The following is a 9,389-nucleotide window of genomic DNA, read 5'->3' on the forward strand; positions in this document are numbered from 1 at the left end:
TCCTCAGCACCACTAACTCATCCTAAAGCCACTCAAATATCCTTGGCAAGAAAATGAGTGTTGACCAGTGTAATCTTTGGGGATGATAAATGTTTTGAAAAATGTTTTTACTACTATTAATGGTATTAAAATTTTTAATTATATTCAATAGGAACAGGAAGGACCAGAGGGGCCTGGCTCCACCAGATATTTTGTGATACGCCTTTATTTTGTGTATACTTTTGAATTATATCGAAGAGTTCGAGTATGTCATGGTTTTGGTGTAGTACGAGTGACAAAGACCAAGAGGTAATTGGGCCCAGTTTCCACTGCTCCGTTGCAGAGGTGCAATGTTGCAGTGAACTGCCATTCGCTGGGCTGGGTTTTGGCACTACACCCTCTCTCTCTACACCCCTCAGCGTATCCTTCCACAGTGACAAACCAATTTCTCTTTCCCCACTCCATAAAGTCAACACTGGAAGCCATCGTCAAGTGTCCACCTACTCCCTGCACAACCTCTCATCCAAAGCGTCAGTCACACAATTGTGTCTCCCCCTTCCTTGCCCACTTGCCCGGTCACCTACAAGATGTTTGGGGCAGCCGGCTTGGGTCCATAGCGAGAGCTATACCGAGATCATCCAGCGCTCTTGGCAAAATCACCAAAGCTGCACTCTTTCTCTCCTGTTTCTGAATGGTGTGTAGTAAATGCGGAAATGCAAACTGTTGTTGTTATTGTTGTGGTCTTCAGTCTAGAGACTGGTTTGATGCAGCTGTCCATGCTACTCTATCCTGTACAAGCCTCTTTATCTCAGAATAACTACTGCAACCTACATCCTTCTGAATCTGCTTAGTGTATTCATGCACTGTTTATTGACCATGTTTCACTGCCATACATGGCTACACTCCTTAAAAATACATTCAGAAAAGACTTCCTGACACTTAAATCTATACTCGACATTAACAAGTTCCTCTTCTTCAGAAATGTTTTCCTAGCCATTGCCAGTCTATATTTTATATCCTCTCTACCTTGACTATCATCAGTTATTTTGCTCCCCAAACAGCAAAACTCATTTAATCCTTTAATTGTCTCAATTCCTAATCTAATACCCTCAGTATCACGTGATTTAATTCGACTGCCTTCTATTATCTTCATTTTGCTTTTGTTGATGTTCATATTATAACCTCCTTTCAAGACACTGACCATTCAGCTCAACTGATCTTCCAGGTCCTTTGCTACCTGTGACAGAATTACACGCAATGTTTTTATTTCTTCTCCATGAATTTTAATTCCTACTCCAAATTTTTCTTTTGTTTCCTTTGTTGCTTGCTCAATATACAGATTGAATAACGTTGAGGATAGGCTACAACCCTGCCTCAGTCCCTTCTCAATCACTGCTTCCCTTTCATGCTCCTCGACTCTTATAACTCCCATCTGGTTGCTGTACAGATTGTAAATAGCCTTTCGCTCCCTGTGTTTTACACCTGCCACATTCAGAGTTTGAAAGATAGTATTCTAGACGAACGTCAGCCGAAGAACCTGAGACAGAAGCCAATAGACAGTTTGTCAACAAGTGGCCACAAAAGCCTCAATAATTTTGTATTCCAGGCAACATTGTCAAAAGCTTTTTCTAAGTCTACAAATGCCAGAAACATAGGTTAGCTTTTCCTTAACCTATTTTCTAAGATAAGTCGTAGGGTCAGTATTGCCTCGCGTGTTTCAACATTTCTGCGAAATCCAAACTGATCATCCCCAAAGTTGGCTTCTACTAGTTTTTCCTTTCGTTTGTGAAGGATACGTGTTAGTATTTTGCAACCATGACGTATTAAACTGATAGTTCGGTAATTTTTACACCTGTCAACATCTCCTTTCTTTGGGATTGGAATTATTATATTCTTCTTGAAGTCTGAAGCTATTTCGCATGTGTCATACATCTTTGTCACCAGATGGAAGAGTTTTGTCATGGCTGGCTCTCCCAAGGCTATCACTAGTTCTAACGGAATGTTGTCTATTCCTGGGGCCTTGTTTCGACTTAGGTCTTTCTGTGCTCTGTCAAATTCTTCAAGCAGTGTCATATCTCCCATTTCATCTTGATCTACATTCTCTTACATTTCCTTCCATTTCCATAATATTGCCCTCGAGTACATCGCCCTTGAATAGAGCTTCCATGTACTCCTTCCACCTTTCTGCTTTCCCTTCTTTGCTTAGGACTGGTTTTCCATCTGGGCTCTTGATATTCATACAGGTGGTTCTTTTTTCTGCAAAGATCTCTTTAGTTTTCCTCTAGGCAGTATCTATCTTACCCCTGGTGATATATGCTTCTTCATCCTTACATTTGTCCTCTAACCATCCCTGCTTAGCCATTTGGTAGTTCCTGCCGATATCATTTTTGAGACGTTTCTATTCCTTTTCTTCTACTTCATTTACTGCACTTTTATATTTTCTTCTTTCATCAGTTAAATTCCGTATCTCTTCTGTTACCCAAGGATTTCTACTAGCCCTCGTCTTTTCTCCTACTTGATCCTCTGCTGCCTTCACCATTTCATTCCTCAAAGCTTGATTCTTCTTCTACTGTGTTTCTTTCCCCTGTTCTTGTCAATCGTTTCCTATTGCTTTCTTTGAAACACTCTACAACCTCTGGTTCTTTCACATTATTCAGGTCCAATCTCCTTAAGTTTTTACCATTTTGCAGTTTCTTCAGTTTTAATCTACAGTTCATAACCAATACATTGTGGTCAGAGTCTACATCTGCCTCTGGAAATGTCTTACAATTTAAAACCTGGTTCCTAAATCTCTGTCTTACCATTATATAATCTATATGAGATCTTCCAGTGTCTCCAGGCCTCTTCCACATATACAACGTTCTTCCATGATTCTTAAACCAAGTGTTAGCAATGATTAAGTTATGCTCCATGCAAAATTCTACCAGGTGGCTTTCTCTTTTATTTCTTACCCCCATTCCATATTCACCTACTACGTTTCCCTCTCTCCCCTTTCCTACAATCGATTTCCAGTCCACCATGACTATTCAGTTTTCGTCTACCTTAAGTATCTGAATAATATCTTTTATCGCATCATACATTTCTTCAGTCTCTTCATCATCTGCAGAGCTAGTTGGCATATAAACTTGTACTACTGTGGTAGGTGTGGCTTCATGTCTGTCTTGGCTACAATAATGCATTCACTATGCTGTACATAGTAGCTCATCCATGTTCCTGTTTTTTATTCATTATTCAGCCTGTTCCTGTGTTACCCATATTTGATTTTGTATTTACGAGAGCCCTACATGCACCTGACCAGAAGTCTTGTTCCTTCAGTAACTCCCATTGTATATAGCTTTAACCTATCCATTTCCCTTTTTCAATTTTCTAACCTCCCGATTAAGGGATCTGAGATTCCACGCTCCGATCCATAGAACGCCAGTTTTATTTCTCCTGGTAACGACATCCTCCTGAATAGTCCCCAGCTGGAGATCTGAATGGGGGACTTTTTACCTCCAGAATATTTTACACAAGAGGACGCCATCATCATTCAACCATACAGTAACACTGCATGCCCTCAGGAAAAATTACAGCTGTAGTTACCCCTTGCTTTCAGCTATTGCAATTCCAGCACAGCAAGGCCGTTTTGGTTTATCCATCCAGATTGTTGCCCTTGCAACTATTAAAAAGGCTGCTGCCCCTCTTCAGGAACAACACTTTGTCTGACCTTTCAACAGATACCCCTCTGCTGTGGTTGCACCTATGGTATGGCTATCTGTACTGCTGAGGCGTGCAAGCCTCCCCACCAATGCAAAGTCCATGGTCCATCGGTGACAATATTACCAAATGGCTCAAGTACTATCCTATGCCTTGGATGTTATCGCCTCTACAAGAGGTACAGGATTCATCACCACTCGTCCACTTGACTGTGACTGTCATGTCAGTGGTACGTTTAAAGGCAATGCACATGTGATACAGGAACCAGAAAGAACTCAGGTGATAACACCCATCCTATTATCAAACAAGTCCGAGATGCTGTCTTGTACTGAAACTGAGTCAGATGTACTACGCCAGATGGAAAGCCTTTTGCATCCTGCGTCAGGCAGAATCAAATCTAAAACCGCTAAGGGGCTATAAATGTCGACAGTGCGAATGTAAGGCGAATAATGGAACCACTCATGCAAATGTCAGTAAGCGATGGGAGGGGTCACATTGTTCACCATGTGTGTGTGCTTGGAGGCCTCACTGAAGACGTTGAAGAGTGCATTCAACTGCAGACAGGACACACATTGGAATGAATTATGCTTGTCACCTGAGCTTCAAGGTCATACTTGGATCAGTCCAGTGACTGGCAGAGAAGCCTAAATTTCAGCGAAGGTATTATAAATAAAAATTAATAGTGGCGTCCTATTTCTTAGTCAAGTGAAAGGAGGAGACTTTGAAAGTTCTGTGAAAAGTATGGATGTGATATCCTACACTTACACCATAGAGATGAGAGCTGTAGGGTCCTCCTAAATAGTTCAGCGTCGCACTACACATCACGAGCTGCTACCCTGGTAGCTAACTATGCATGGGGTGTGCTCAGGTGTCTCCTAAATTACGAAACTCTTCATCCAGTGCAGATAATGATAGCTGAAGGAGACCCCAAAATACTTCTGTCAGAGCCAAAAGCTGAGTGTACAGATGGGACTACTAAAATCTTAATGCTCAGCTGCCAAAGCATTTGCAATAAACTACCAGAATACAAAGAGCTCCTAAAATGCAGTGAAGCTCACGTAATGCTGGGTACAAAAATCAGGGTAAAACCTTAATTTGGCAGCGGTGAAAGTTTTTGTGTGAATCTAAAAGCATATCAACAGGGTAGCCTAATGGGAAATGAAGATTGTGTAGTTATTGCTGTAGACTAGAAATACAAATCTGTCAAGACAGGAATTGAAGCTATATGTAAGTTTTTTTGTACAGGATTATTTACCAGAGTTGGGAACAAATTTATAACTGGATCCTTTCATTCTGTCATTATTGTACGAAACATTAATCATCAAACAATCAACTGGGATAGATACAGTGAAACATTATGAAATGACTTCTCTGAAAACTACCTAGAACAGGTAGTATGGAAGACCACTTCTTACTGAAATAGATAATGCCAACAAAATTACCTCACCACTTTGAGAATGTTATGTTGAAACTAGTATTAGTGATCAACAGGCAGCTGTAGCAACAATGACTACCGCAGCACAAAGGGCAACTGAAACAAGTAGAAAGAGATACATGTTCAGTAAACCAGATAAAGAAGTAATAGTGTCATATCTCAGTGAGGAACTTGAAACATTTAGCTCTGAACAGGAGAAAGTAGTGAAACTATGGTTCAAATTTAGGTGAATACCTGACCAAACTCTGGATACGAGGGCCATACTGAAAGTAATGAGCAACATTTATTAAAATTTTTAATATGTATGTTTCAGACAAACCAATTATATCACTTTAATCTATACACTTTCTATCACTTTTCCACATAGACTCCATTTCTTTGCACACATTTTTCTCATCATTCTGAAAGTTTGAAAATACCCTTACAACCGAACGTGCCCCAGCTTCCCAAAGACACTGATGCTCTACTTTCTGAACATTTTTCACCATCTCGAAGCACTGGCCTCACATCTTTTCCTTAACATAAGGGAAAAGATTGTAGTTGGACGATGTTGACTCCAGATTGTAAGGAGATTATAGAAGAGTTTCCCACTTAAATGCCCAGATCTTCTCCATAGTGACATGAGCTGTGTGAGGACGCACATTATCCTGTTACAGACTGATTTTCTTCCCATGGCATTTATTGCACAATGCACAATGGAGTTTCAGAAATGACTGAATGTAGTGGGTAACATTTAAGATTTGCCTAGCCTCAAGAAATTCAATCAGAATGAAACTCAGTGCATCCCAAAAGACAGTGCCCATTACTTTCCAACAGATGCCACTATCTTCACTTTCTTGTTCGATGGCGAGTCCAAATGGTGGCATTCCATATTCTGGCGTTTTGTTTCAGGTACCTAATGATGGAACCAGCTTTCATAACCTGTCACAATATTCATGAAAAAATCATCATCTTCATTTTGAAATCTCTGAGGAAAGTTTTGTGTGATGGGTCTTCTCTGAAGTTTGTTGTCTTTAGTCACTAAATATGGGGGCCAACGTGCACAAAATTTTGGGCAGCATAAACTTTGAATCATTTCTTGCATACATTGTATCCTACAGCAACTTTAGCATCGACTTCATTCACTGTGACACGATTGTCTAATCTAATGAGCTAATCAACTCTTTCCTTGCTGCATTTCGTGGAGGCAGTTCGAGGGTGTCTGCTATGAGCTCATCTAGAATAATCGTCTTTACATCTTTGAAATGTTTCACTCATCTCCAAATACTGCCGGCGCCCATACAGCCATTTCCATAGGCATACTGAAGTCTTCAGTGAAATTCAGCAGTATATTTTCCCTCTTTAATGAGAAATTCAATGAAAGTAGAATATCGAAACGAAATATTTATGTCGGTCATTTTCCAAATACTGCTTATAATCACGTGACAGATACAAGAGACGTCACAGTACGGCAATATGTGGTGTCAAGTCTGTATATTACGAGCCTGCAGTAGTTTTTGTTACACTATTGGAATTGGAACTTTAACAATGTGTTCCTGACAACTTCCGATATGGCTCTCACAGGTAAGTACGTAGTAGAGCAGTTCATGATGAAGGAGCCCCTCCATGTTACCAGTAAACAGACTGTACAGCAACTTATGCAGAAACAGTGACTACTGCACAATAAATTTAAAACACAGTAAAAGGCTACAGACAGAGAAATACAAACAGAGACGTGTACGTCTGTTAAAAGATCAATGTGTGAATCCTTCAGTGTCTGCCATATCAAAATGTTGTTAACGATCTTACAAAATCCAAAGAAATTCTTGTCATATGTAAAGTCTGCTATGACATAACGTTTGTGTTTCAGACATTCGTGAGTGGTACAATAGCTGAAATTGAAACAGCATATTAAAAGAGAGAAACTGAACTCTGTTTCCGAATGGTCGTTTACGAAGGAAAATACAGCAATACTGTCCCAGTTTAATTCTACACCACTACAAAGGTGAGTGGTATAAACTATTCATATCAATTCCATGAGAACCATTAGAGATAGTTAAAATTCACAAAGCTCGAGGGCCTGATTAAAAATTCCATACATGTGCCTGAGTTATCTGGTCTTTTACCCATAATATTGAGTAGATCACTCAAACAAAAAGTTTTACCTGGTAGTTGGAAGAAAGCATAGGTAATACTCATCCACAAGAAAGTGGCAGAAGTAATCGATAAAATACCATCCAATACTTCTGACGTTCTAACCTCCCATGCCTTCAATACCTCTTAAAAGATTTTTATGAAGCAATTTGCATATCATAAAATTCTTCTGTAACAACATGCAAATAAAATTTTGCTTGAAACATGAGGAGTAGTTAGAACAGATGATAAGTATTTAATCGAGATAAGTGAAAAGTCTTCTACTTAATGGTAAAAGCTGGTGGTTCCTTCTGCACATACTGTTCCTGATGTCTGGGTGTTCTAGGGGATAATTCCTTATTCTAATAAGTTCTTACGTTGTAATAACATGATATAAATGCAATGTTCCAGGTTGTCCTTATCCCCATGGATTTTATTCTAATAAATGAAATGCACCAGTTTGTTTTTGTTCTAGTCTTTTCTATTCTGTTCTATAGTTTTTTATTCTCCTTAAAACAGTTTCCACACCATTCAATTATTTCACCCAGTTTCATTTTCTACACAGCACAGGCAAACATAACCTAAGCCTTATGTCTGCATGGATTCCAGAATGGAATTGCCACAAAAAATACAAATGGTAAGATGTAACTATAATGCTCTTGAATATTTGAGAGTTCTACATTTCAATTTTTTATATAACTTGCTGTCATTCATAATTAATGTAAGCATATTAAACGTGTCACAGTCAGATAATTTTAATAAAAGTAACATTAAATGAATAAGTAATAATTTTTATTTGGATGGCGCTATCGCCAACTTTCTCCAAACTAATGCACAAAAATATTTCAGCTTTAATTACATCATATTACTGACAATGGTGAGCTATAATTTCTTCTGTTATCGATAAAGAATGTTAGTAATAAAATTATACTGTACAGTTTTACAATAACTGTTAGCTTGTTCAGATTGTATATTAGTGATCTGACAGATGATATTAATATTAACCTCAGATTTTTTGCAAATGATGCAATTGTCTGTAATGAAGTATTGCCAATAAAGGCAGTATAAATATTCAGTTAGCTCTTGACATTGTTTCAAAAAGATGCAAAGATTGGCACTTGCTTTAAATTTTTAGAAATACTGGGAAAATGCCATAAGACTATAAAGAAGAGTGCTTACGAAACACTTGCACAACACATCATAAAATATTGCTCAAATATGTGGGACTCAAGCCAAGTAGGGCTGACGTGTTATTGAACAGGTACGAAGAAGGACAATACACATAGTCACAGGTTTGTCTGAGTCATGGGACAGGACCACAGAGGTTCTGAAAGATCTGAATTGGCAGATACTGTCTCACAAAGGTCTACATACAAAGTTTCAAAAACCAGTATTAATAAAATACAAACCTCTAACTACCGCTCCAGTATGGATGGCGATGGCAAGGTTAGTCTTATTACAGCACTCACAAGGCATTTAAGGAATCATTCTTCCCACATTCCATACATAAATGGAAGGAGCAGAAATTTTGGCACCAGTGTGTGGTACGATGGGAAGTACCCTCTGCCATGTTCCTCACAGTGGTTTGCAGAAAATAGATGCAAAAGTAGATGTGGAGTGTTCACGATTTTGTTTGGTGATCGGCTCCATATGGTCTTCCTTCCATATACTACACAACTGGGTTAAGATATTTTTGTTTCTTCATGTTTGTGACTTAGTGCTGAGTAGGCGCAAAACAGAGGGGGTAGAGGAAGGCTGCTGTTTCGATCTTGCATGGCTGTGGATCTACATCAACATCTGTACTCAACGAACCGCCATGAAGAGCATGGCAGAGGAATGTCCATTGTATCAATTATTAGAGCCTTTGTCTGTTACATTCACGTATTGGGAACAGAAAAAGTGATTGTTTAAATGTCTCTGTGTGTGCTGTAATTAACCTAATCTTGTTCTCACAATCCCAATTGGAGCGATATGTAGGGGGTTGAAACTTCCTGGCAGATTAAAACTGTGTGCCCGACCGAGACTCGAACTCGGGACCTTTGCCTTTCACGGGTAAGTGCTCTACCAACTGAGCTACCGAAGCACGACTCACGCCCGGTACTCACAGCTTTATTTTCTGCCAGTACCTCGTCTCCTACCTTCCAAACTTTACAGAAGCTCTCCTGTG

Source organism: Schistocerca americana, chromosome X (genome assembly GCF_021461395.2).
Source record: "Schistocerca americana isolate TAMUIC-IGC-003095 chromosome X, iqSchAmer2.1, whole genome shotgun sequence".
Classification (NCBI taxonomy): Eukaryota; Metazoa; Arthropoda; class Insecta; order Orthoptera; family Acrididae; genus Schistocerca; species Schistocerca americana.